This window comes from Typopeltis vanoorti, chromosome 6 (genome assembly GCF_054136105.1).
Source record: "Typopeltis vanoorti isolate ZY-2024b chromosome 6, IOZ_Tvanoo_1.0, whole genome shotgun sequence".
NCBI classification, from domain to species: Eukaryota; Metazoa; Arthropoda; class Arachnida; order Uropygi; family Thelyphonidae; genus Typopeltis; species Typopeltis vanoorti.
In genome coordinates, this window is record NC_143554.1 from 38057512 (window position 1) to 38067143 (window position 9632).

Here is a 9632-nt window from a genome sequence, read left to right on the forward strand (position 1 = left end):
TACAAATAATTGTTCTGCAGCAAGAAAATTTGGCATTAGTGAAAAGTTGTTACTTGGAATTACCACTGTTTTGGGCTTCGGTTTTTGATATCCAATCTTTAAAGATGTTTGCCTCAGAAAGTATTTAAAGATTATGCTCATGCAGAATGGAATAAATGAATAATGAACGGAGAAAATAGTTTATATTTGTGAAAAAAAAAAAGATGGAGAGGTGAAAAATTCCTTCGTACGTTTTATGTGAATTCGCGATAAACGCAGGAAATAAAGTTTATGAAACCAGTAATAAACTCGTTTAAAATGTGAGATAGCGAATGTAATTAGACGGAAAAGAAGACAGCTTGGTGAATTAAGATGAAAATCATGCACTACAAAATAATTCAGATTCTTATGATGAAACTATAAATCGAGTTGCTGAGAACATTTTAAAGAAAATTTATTTCGGAGTGAAGATAGCAAAACGATGTCATTTCAAATTGTTTTTATTTTATTTTGTATTCAGAATGAATCCAAATCCTTAGAGATGCACAAGACAGGAAGAAGTGTCGGAGAACCACCGGAAAAACTACACCTGAATGATTTCAAAAAGAACATTTTTTAAAATAATTTTTCATTAGGTTTATATATATATATATATATATATATATATATTATCCAACCAACAGGTCACTGAGGAGGTAAAAAAGTCAACTTCTGCTCCAGAGTATACGGTGAACAAAGCATTTGTTTTAACAAGTCTGAAAGGACGGGAAAAATATGTGGCTTGCTTGATTTACTCTCGTACTCAGCGCATTCTGAGGTCTGGAAATTAGAAATTGCCTCCATTCTAGAGAGAAAGAGAAGAAAATTAATTCCAAGTAAAAGGCAATATAAAATTTAAGAAGAAATGCAGAGTCGTTGTGTTCAAATTCTCATAAATGAAAGAATCCTTAAGCATTTCGAAAATTAAAAAAAAAAATGAAATATAATTAAAGAAGTGGAACACTTGAAGATTTCATTTAAGACGCCAAACAACGGCCTACTTTCATCTCATTTGTAAACTAACTTTTCTTCCCTGTCATTTCTTTCTTTCTTTCTTCTGTTTTTATTCTTTCTTTGAACTATCTTCTTTCACCCTTTCTTCTTTCATAATAACAATAATAATAAATAACAAACTGTACATATTCAAATATACTTCAGCAATGGCATTGGGAGCATGCGAAAAGGCTAAAGAAACAATATTGAAGAATAATACAATACTGCGCACTTCTGTTTACTGTTGCAGCTCAATGAGTGCGTTCTTTCTTTCATCGATCGAAAAAATAACCGTCTGATGCTTTTCTCATTCAACTGAAGCAGGCATCCCCTCCTCCCTCTCTTTTTTTTTCAGGCTAGGTGAAGACGATGACAATACGGATTAGGAACACAAGTTGCCATCTTGTGTTCCTAATCCTAAACGTTATTATCGGCGTGTGTGTGTGCGTGCGCGCGCGTGCATGTGTGAGAGAGAGAGAGAGAGAGACGCAGTCATTTTTCTAGGTCTCGGGTTAAAGTTCCAGTTTCTTTCGTGAGGAAACTCCTCCTGTTCAAAAGATCGACGTAACTCATGAAAAGGTTTTTTAGTCCGCAACTAGAATCGAACTTGTCAAGTACTTTTATCTTATTTTCTCCGCAGTTAATGATTCCTAAACGATCATTCTTCCTCACAACCCATTTAGATTTAGAAAATCGGAAGCCATATTTTTGCTCCATTCGTGTGTTATATGTGTTCTCGGATGTCTCCATTTATCTGTTTCATACATGAGGTACCCTGTACACTTTACGTTCTTAAAGTTTATACGTAAAGAAACTTATTTACATATTAATTACCACCGATTCATTTATGACCAGAGGAAAGAACAATTACTTATCTGAGATTGGTAGAAACATTGGAAGCAAACATTGTCTCTTGACAATGGAAACAAACAAAGGCTTGCCTCCATTGTCGAGAGACCTATCAAGATGTCTTTTTATGTAAGTTGGTGATTAACAACCTGCCAAGATATCTCTTCCATGTCAAAATCCATTGCAAAGAAACAGATCGAGAGAACAACATTCAGTATATCTGGTTTTGCATTTCATTATTCAGTTATCAGACAATTAGGTTCAAAAGGAGGCGGAGTTGATTTACAACCTGATTTCATGACTCATTCTTTCTCCCCCACCCCCGACTTCCCAAGTCTTTTTAACGGTCACTTTGTTTCCGTTGAGCCTGAGGTTATTTGATGTTTCTTCAACCTCCATCATCTACAAATGGTCTTAGGACTGCTTTCTTAGGAGTGTCCGGAATGGAGAAGTAGGCGTTCCAAAAGTGGTAAGAAAGGGTAGGTGGTAGACGTTGGGTCATTTATTATGAAATTGTCAGTTTCGGTCTGAAACCTAAGCTGTGATGGCACCTTAAGGCGGCATTTGTAAATGATAATATTGACTCCTCTCTGTTCGCTTCGACTGCTTCTGCCAGTTTAACAGGAAAAACAAAATGCTGTGTGAAGTGACGTTGTAATAATGATGTCTTCCGGCTTGTAATAGTGTACTTACTTATAGCATATAATTCACTTATGTTCTTCAATGCAACAAAGAGCGAGCGAGAGAGAGATTTTAAATATGCTTGTACTTTCCTCTCTCTAAAATGAAACTCCGAAGTGAAAAGATCTAATAGAGTTTGGCGATTCTTCAGCCATGGTTTCAGACAGCACTTGCCACTTTCTATGAAGGTTTTAAGCTGCTATTTATTACATAATCTTTGGTGCTATTTATTACATAATCTTGTTCTGAAAGTAATAGCTGCAGGTCTTTACAATGATTAATAAAGTCGTGAGGACATGCTTTTTTAATTTTAAAATGCTGAAAAAAAAAAACAGAAACGTGAAATGCGAATGAAATATTTTAATTAAAAATTCAATACGAAATTCGTCTTCCAACTTATCCGAGAGGAGCGTGGAAAGTTCTGATAAACACCTAGAAAAAAAATTATATTAAAGCAACTGATATAACCACAAGAAAGAAAATACGAGGATATAAGAACCTTCATAACTGTGCTATCAGTATGCTCTTTCTTGTGGTTATGTCAGTTGCTTTAAACATCATTTTTGTTTTAGGTGTTTATCAGAACTTTCTAGCGCCCCCCCCCCCTCGTATATAAGTTCACTTTAGGCCGTCAGAAGAACAGAAAGACACCATTTACAAAAATGATGCTCACTTCACATATCCTTAGTATATTGATTTACGCCGGAAGCAAATCAATCATAATAATTTTTAAATTAAATATAGTACTTCGTTATGACATTTCTTATCGTATTACATCTGATATCGAATTGCTGTAACACTTAACATTTCTATTTCTTAGCGAGTTTTACGAAGCGGCTTAACAGTTGAACCAAAGTGAAAATCGTTGTACACATTTTTATTCACCAGAGATTTCTCTCTGTTTCTCGTTTTTATCGATTTTAGGTCCACAACTTTTACCACTAGGAGTGTTTTTAGAAATGTTCATAAAGCCGACAAATCTATCGAACTATCGACTGACCAGCTTCAACAACAGCAAAAAAAGATAATCCTTAACATTTATTTTCAGTGCTGTATGGTGTGCAGTCTAAAAGAACTAACTAAATATATTATAATTCGATCTAGTGATGGAATATTTTTAAGAATATGATTGCTGATTAACTTTATAAATCTATTCTGTGATATTCCCCCCCCCCCCCAATAGAAGTTAAGCATTTCATTACCAAACGCGATCGCTTCAAACTGAGTAGAACTTTAAAAAAAGCTTCACCGATTCCATCAAGTTCTTAATGGTCTTGATAATTTAATCAACTGAACCACCAAAAGCGATTTTCACAGCTAAAAACTGTTTTATGACCAACGCGCTCTAAAACTTTACATTTATAATTTTTCCCAGTATCAATCTTTTTCATTATTTATTTGTTTCTTTTTATTATTTTATTGTTTTACTTTTATTTAAATAGTTTTTACGTTCATTCCATTTATGCTAAGCAGAATGCCCTTAAATAAATGATTCGTAGGTACGTTGCTGCATGTTTATGGTTTTCCTAAAGTCTTTATTAGTCCATTACATCCTTTTTTACTGATTGATTGAATCAGCCATTGGGAACTTATGTCTTTGTATCTCTTCATTTTTATTTATTTAGTTAGCTTCGGAACTTAGCTAACCCTTTCAATAATCATGCGATCAGCAGACTAACTGTTCATCACTCAAGGATTTAAGTGAGATTTTCCAGCCCATTTTAAGCAATTCTGCTTCTCTTTACCGCCTTCTATTTTTTATACTTGTGAGGTTGCATGCGATAAGTCAATGTCAACTTCTGACAAAGATTTTGTTATTGTGAGTGGCAGAAACGATTAAGGGTATGGAGGCCAGTGAATTATGTCTGTTAATTGTGCGTGCTTGCGTGTTCTTCTAGCCTGTATGTATGGGAAAATCCTGTGACTTCCATTTCATATCGGCAACTCATCTTCAGTGGAAAGGAATGGTTCTTTGCGTCCTAGATGGTTTCGAACCCAGGTCTTTCCAATTAAGAAGGACATCGTCAAAACAGACTGATCTAAACTTTCCCACATGGAAATAAAATTGGTTTTCATCACTGCTCCTTTGAGTATTTGATGGTCGAGAATCTAGATCTACCTTGACAGCTTTTTTTCCCCTGCAACTAAGTTACCAGCAGCATGTTTTAAAGTCTTTCTTGTGAATCGAATTAGAGCTGTTTCTTCTTTTATTTCTTGTTATTTTTTAAAATCAAACATTTTTGATAAAATGTTCATTTATGCAGTGTATTAACTGAGAAAAAAAGAGATTTTATTATTAATAGCATCAATTTAATTTATTATTTTTACGTAAATTCCACCCAAGGAAGACTGCCTATAGAATTAGCATTTGTATCTGAAGTGGGTTAAAGATTAGTTACTCTGAAAACTTTCTCTGAAACTCTGAAACCCAAACATGGAACTTTTTTTTTTTGGACTACTTCAGGCCTTCAATAAGCAGAATGGTGTTCTCGCACTGTCAATAGTATTCATCTTAGAAATACATTTAAGAAGGAATCCTTGATTATGAAAACAAAATAAAGTGACTGACTTTTTCGAATAAATACTCGAGTTGTGTTTTACTTCTCACTGAATATTTTCTTTTGATACTGTGCTCGAGTGGTATTAATATTCTTAACGAGATTAAAATCACCACTATACTTGACACACACACACGCGCGCGCGCGCGTCGCGTAACTGTCAATCTGTAATAGTGATGTCATTCAACATTACAGATTATCGTTACAACGCCTTATTATTATTGTTGTTGTTGTTATTATTATATAGAAATTAATGGTAAGGTACAGTGTAATTTTTTTGTCTTTTATGCAGTAGAGCATGACGCTGTCAAATATAATAATTTCAAGTGACCACTTTTCTTGTCTTTGCCTAAAACCGGCTCTGACCTGCCCGCAGTTTGCACTCGCAGCCTGACCGACTATCATGCACATTCATATGTGCTACTTATGTGTTCTTAGACTCTATGTTCTATGTTTCTTATGCTCTGTGTTCCTTATGTATATGTTCTTGAGGTAATTTAAAGCGTCTTTTAAAGAAATAAAAAAAAATTAAGAAACTTTTATCTAAAGAAATGAAAAAATAATTTTTATTTTTCTCTTTTGAAGATGTGTTCAGTTCTGAAAGGATATTACGTAAGGAAGCATCAGGACATGCAAAATTGTGTAGTTGCATTTTCTAACCATATTTTCTGTTTGAGTGGTTTCCACATCACTTTATCCTAAGTCAATCAAATTCTTATCTTCTTCCATTGTTCATTTTGTACAAGTTCTTCTGCATGGATGGTAGTGCTAAATTCATACCCCCTATCGTTCTGATTCTGTGATTTTTTTTTTACAAATGATCCAGTGCTTTCTTATTGGTTTTTGACAAAGATACAAAAAAAAAAAAAAAAAAAGTAATAATGTTTTGATTTCTTTCTTATTCGATCATCTTGGGATGTGTAGTTTTATATTCGTGGTCTCCAAATAAAATCTACTTAATCTACACTGGTTTGTGACTGAATTTCTACTTGTCTTTTCATAATGTCAATAAAGACTTTTTTTGGTTCAATTCAATTTTAGTTTATTTTATTTTCATACTTGAGTAAAGACAAAACGATGAAGAATTACAGTTTCGATTGTCACGAATATGATTCAACTGGCATTTCAGTGTGATCGTATTGAAAATATGATTCTTACAGAATCTGTTAATAAGGTTTGAAATTAGATCAGTTTAGATTCCTCATGCATTCCCCCCCATCCTTCCCCACCTTTGTAGCTTGCAATAATAGAAGGTAAAGAGAAACGGCGATTCCACAGAGCTTACATTTCGTGAAAGTCCTTCCCCTACCCCCTTTTCCAGTGCAGTCGCAATATTTTTGCTTTTCGGTTGGAAAGACACCCAGGTTCGAATCCTCTAGGACGCCAGAAGCCTTTTTAATAGATTTTTATTAGCAGAAAGCGACTGCGATTTCCTCTACTAAATATGCAAACTTCCTGCATATCACGCGCAATTAATACACAGTTCATTGGCCTCATAGCTTTACTTTCTTCAACTAATCAATCAGCCTTTAGTTAAAAATTAAAAATAAATAAAGAAGATCTATTTTTGACGAGAAGTTTTTTACTTGAAATATCTTGTAACATTCATAGTTGATTGTGACTGGTCGAATGCCGCTCTGTTTGAGCGATCCACTAAAAATAGTAAAATGATAATTTTTTTAAAATATTTTATTATTTCTCAGATAAATTACATACATTACATGGACACAATTGTGCATAACAGATATTTGCAGGTTTTAATGTAATAATAATAATAATAATAATTTTTTAACATTTTAACATTTTATTTATCATCATACAGAGTATTTACATATAAACAATAAAGTATACTATTACATTTTCTGTTCAGTACAAAAATTCAGTACACATTTAATTAAAAAAAATCACTGTAGAGTACAGTGATTTTTTTTAATTAAATGTGTACACACTTTTTTTTTCAATATCAATATCATAGCTTATTATACAGCCTATTTACATATACACAATTTATTTTTTTTAAATATCAGTATCTTCATTATTGTTATATACCTTACTGACTGTTTTGTTACATAATTTGCAGTCTTTGATTATGAGGATTACGTGTAGATGAATGAGGCGAGTTAATCCCACCTACTTCAAAGCTTGGGTTAGCTTTTATTAAGAGAGTGGGATTAGCCTTCACTATTTATGTTGTTGCTACTGTTTATGGATGGGATGTAGGCATTGGATGCTGGTGATTTGTGGTGTATATTAGTGTTAATGGTATATTAACTTTGTTGGTATATTTTCCAGAGTTCGTGTTTTTATGTTCTGTAGTGATCTATGTGTTTTAAATTTCTTGGTAGGTTATTGAGTTGCGTGAGTATCTAATATGATCTCACAAAAGAACCGTATGAGTTGTTGAAGGGTGTGGGCACGTAGAATTGTTGTAGGTCGTGTTATACGATATGTGTGTCTGTTGTTTCTATAGATGATGTTGAAGTAATTCCTTATTAATGTTATGTAGTGTTTCAGGTTTTTAATGCTCAGGATTCTGTGTGTCGCCATGTGCTGGTCGGATATTGGTTGTTGCGTATAAGGTGTCCAAATCACTGTTGACACAATTTTCCTATGCAATATTTCTAATTTTGTTAGGATGGCTGTTTCATGTGTTTGCATAGACTATTATACCGTATCTGAGTAGGGATTCGCAGATACCATGATATAGGAGTTTTTTTTTTTATGTTGGATGGAATAATGTCTTTTACTTGGAAGAATTTTGCTGCGATGAACCGGAGTTTGGTGTGCAGGTATTCTATATGTTTTGTCCATTTAAGGTGGCAATCTATGTAGAGACCAAGATATTTTGCATGTGTTACAGGTTTGATTTCGGGACATTGGCAGGTGTTTTTGTTGTTAATGCAGCGGTATGTGTGACAGTGTATCGATAGTGCAGGGCGCATGATTCTTGGGTTGCGTATTATCAACATCTGTGTTTTGGTGCCGTTGATTACAATTGCTTTTTGGTAGAAGTATGTTGTGATTTCATTTAGGTCTTGTTGTGCTTTAGAGAGAGCCGTGTTGATGTCTGTGTGGATTGCTAGTAGTGCGGTGTCATCTGCGTACTGAAATATTTGACTTTTTATGGCCATGTTATGAACATCATTAATGTATATGTTGAATAGAGTGGGTGATAATATGGCGCCTTGAGGGACACCGTGTTTTATTTGTATACCCGGGCTGTGACATGTACTTATTTTTGTTACTTGTGTTCTGTTTGAGAGGTAGTTCCTGAACCATGCATGCAGTGTTCCTCTTATACCTATTCAGTATAGTTTGGTAAGTAGTATGTCATGTTGAAGTGTATCAAATGCTTTGGTTAAGTCAAGCAGTTTAAGGACAGCGTACTTGTTTTTGTCGAGAGCTTTGTTTATTGCGTCGGCGATGTCTTCTAATAAAGTGATGGTGCTTTTTGTTTTCTGAAAGCCGTATTGGTTTTGTGAGATGATGTGGTACTGTTGTAAATAGTTTTGTACTCTGGTGTGTGATTTTTTTTCTAGAATTTTTGAAATGACTGGTAGGGTAGCTATTGGACAGTAGTTCTGAGTATCGTTTCTTTTACCATGTTTGTAATTGGCGTAATTATTGCAGTTTTTAGTTATTGTGGAATAATGCCAGTGGCGAATATTATGTTCACGAGTTTCAAAAGTATTGGATTTATTTGTTCAAAGTGTGTTATAAGGTCTGTGAGTCTTATTTTGTCTATTCCTGGAATGGTCTTTGGTTTTAGTTGTAGGATTGCTTCTTTCAGTTCCTGTTTTGTTACGAGTAGAAAATACATAGTTTGTTGTTGACTTTGTGTCGGTAGTATTTTGTTGATCGTTGGTAGATTGTCTTTTTTTGAGTTGTGTGATATTGTTTGTGAAGGCATGGTCGAATGAGTCTGCTAGTTCCTCTTGGTTTGTGTCCTGACCGAAGCTTTTTGCAATAAAATCTTGTGCTGAACTTTTCTTTTTTCGAGTTACTAATTCTTTGAGTGTAGTCCATGTTTGCTTCATGTTGTCGTTATATTCCATGAATTTTTGGAAGTAGTAGTGTCGTTTTGCCTTACGAATTTTTGTTGTTAGTTGATTTCTTGTGTTTTTGTATAAGGTTTGTAAATGTGTGTTACTGGGTGGCTTTTAGTTTTTTCCATAGATTTTCTTTTACAGTAATACTATTTACTATGGCGTAATTTATCCATGGATTGTTGTTTGTTTGTCGCCTTATTTCTAGGCTTTGATGCTCTTTTGTGTATTTCTATTAACTTTAGTTGAAAATTCTCATATAATGTTACAGGATCCTTTATTTTAAGTAGGCAATTCCAGTCTGTATTTTTTACATGGTTATCGACAATGCTCTTTAATATGATCGAGTTTTGTCGACTTTTGTGGTGGGGGTAGGGGGGTTGGTAACGTAATAGAACGAAGTTGAGACAAAGTAGTGATCGGCAATTTTGACGTTAATTACTGATGATGTATATGTATGAATAATAATAATAATAATAATAATAAT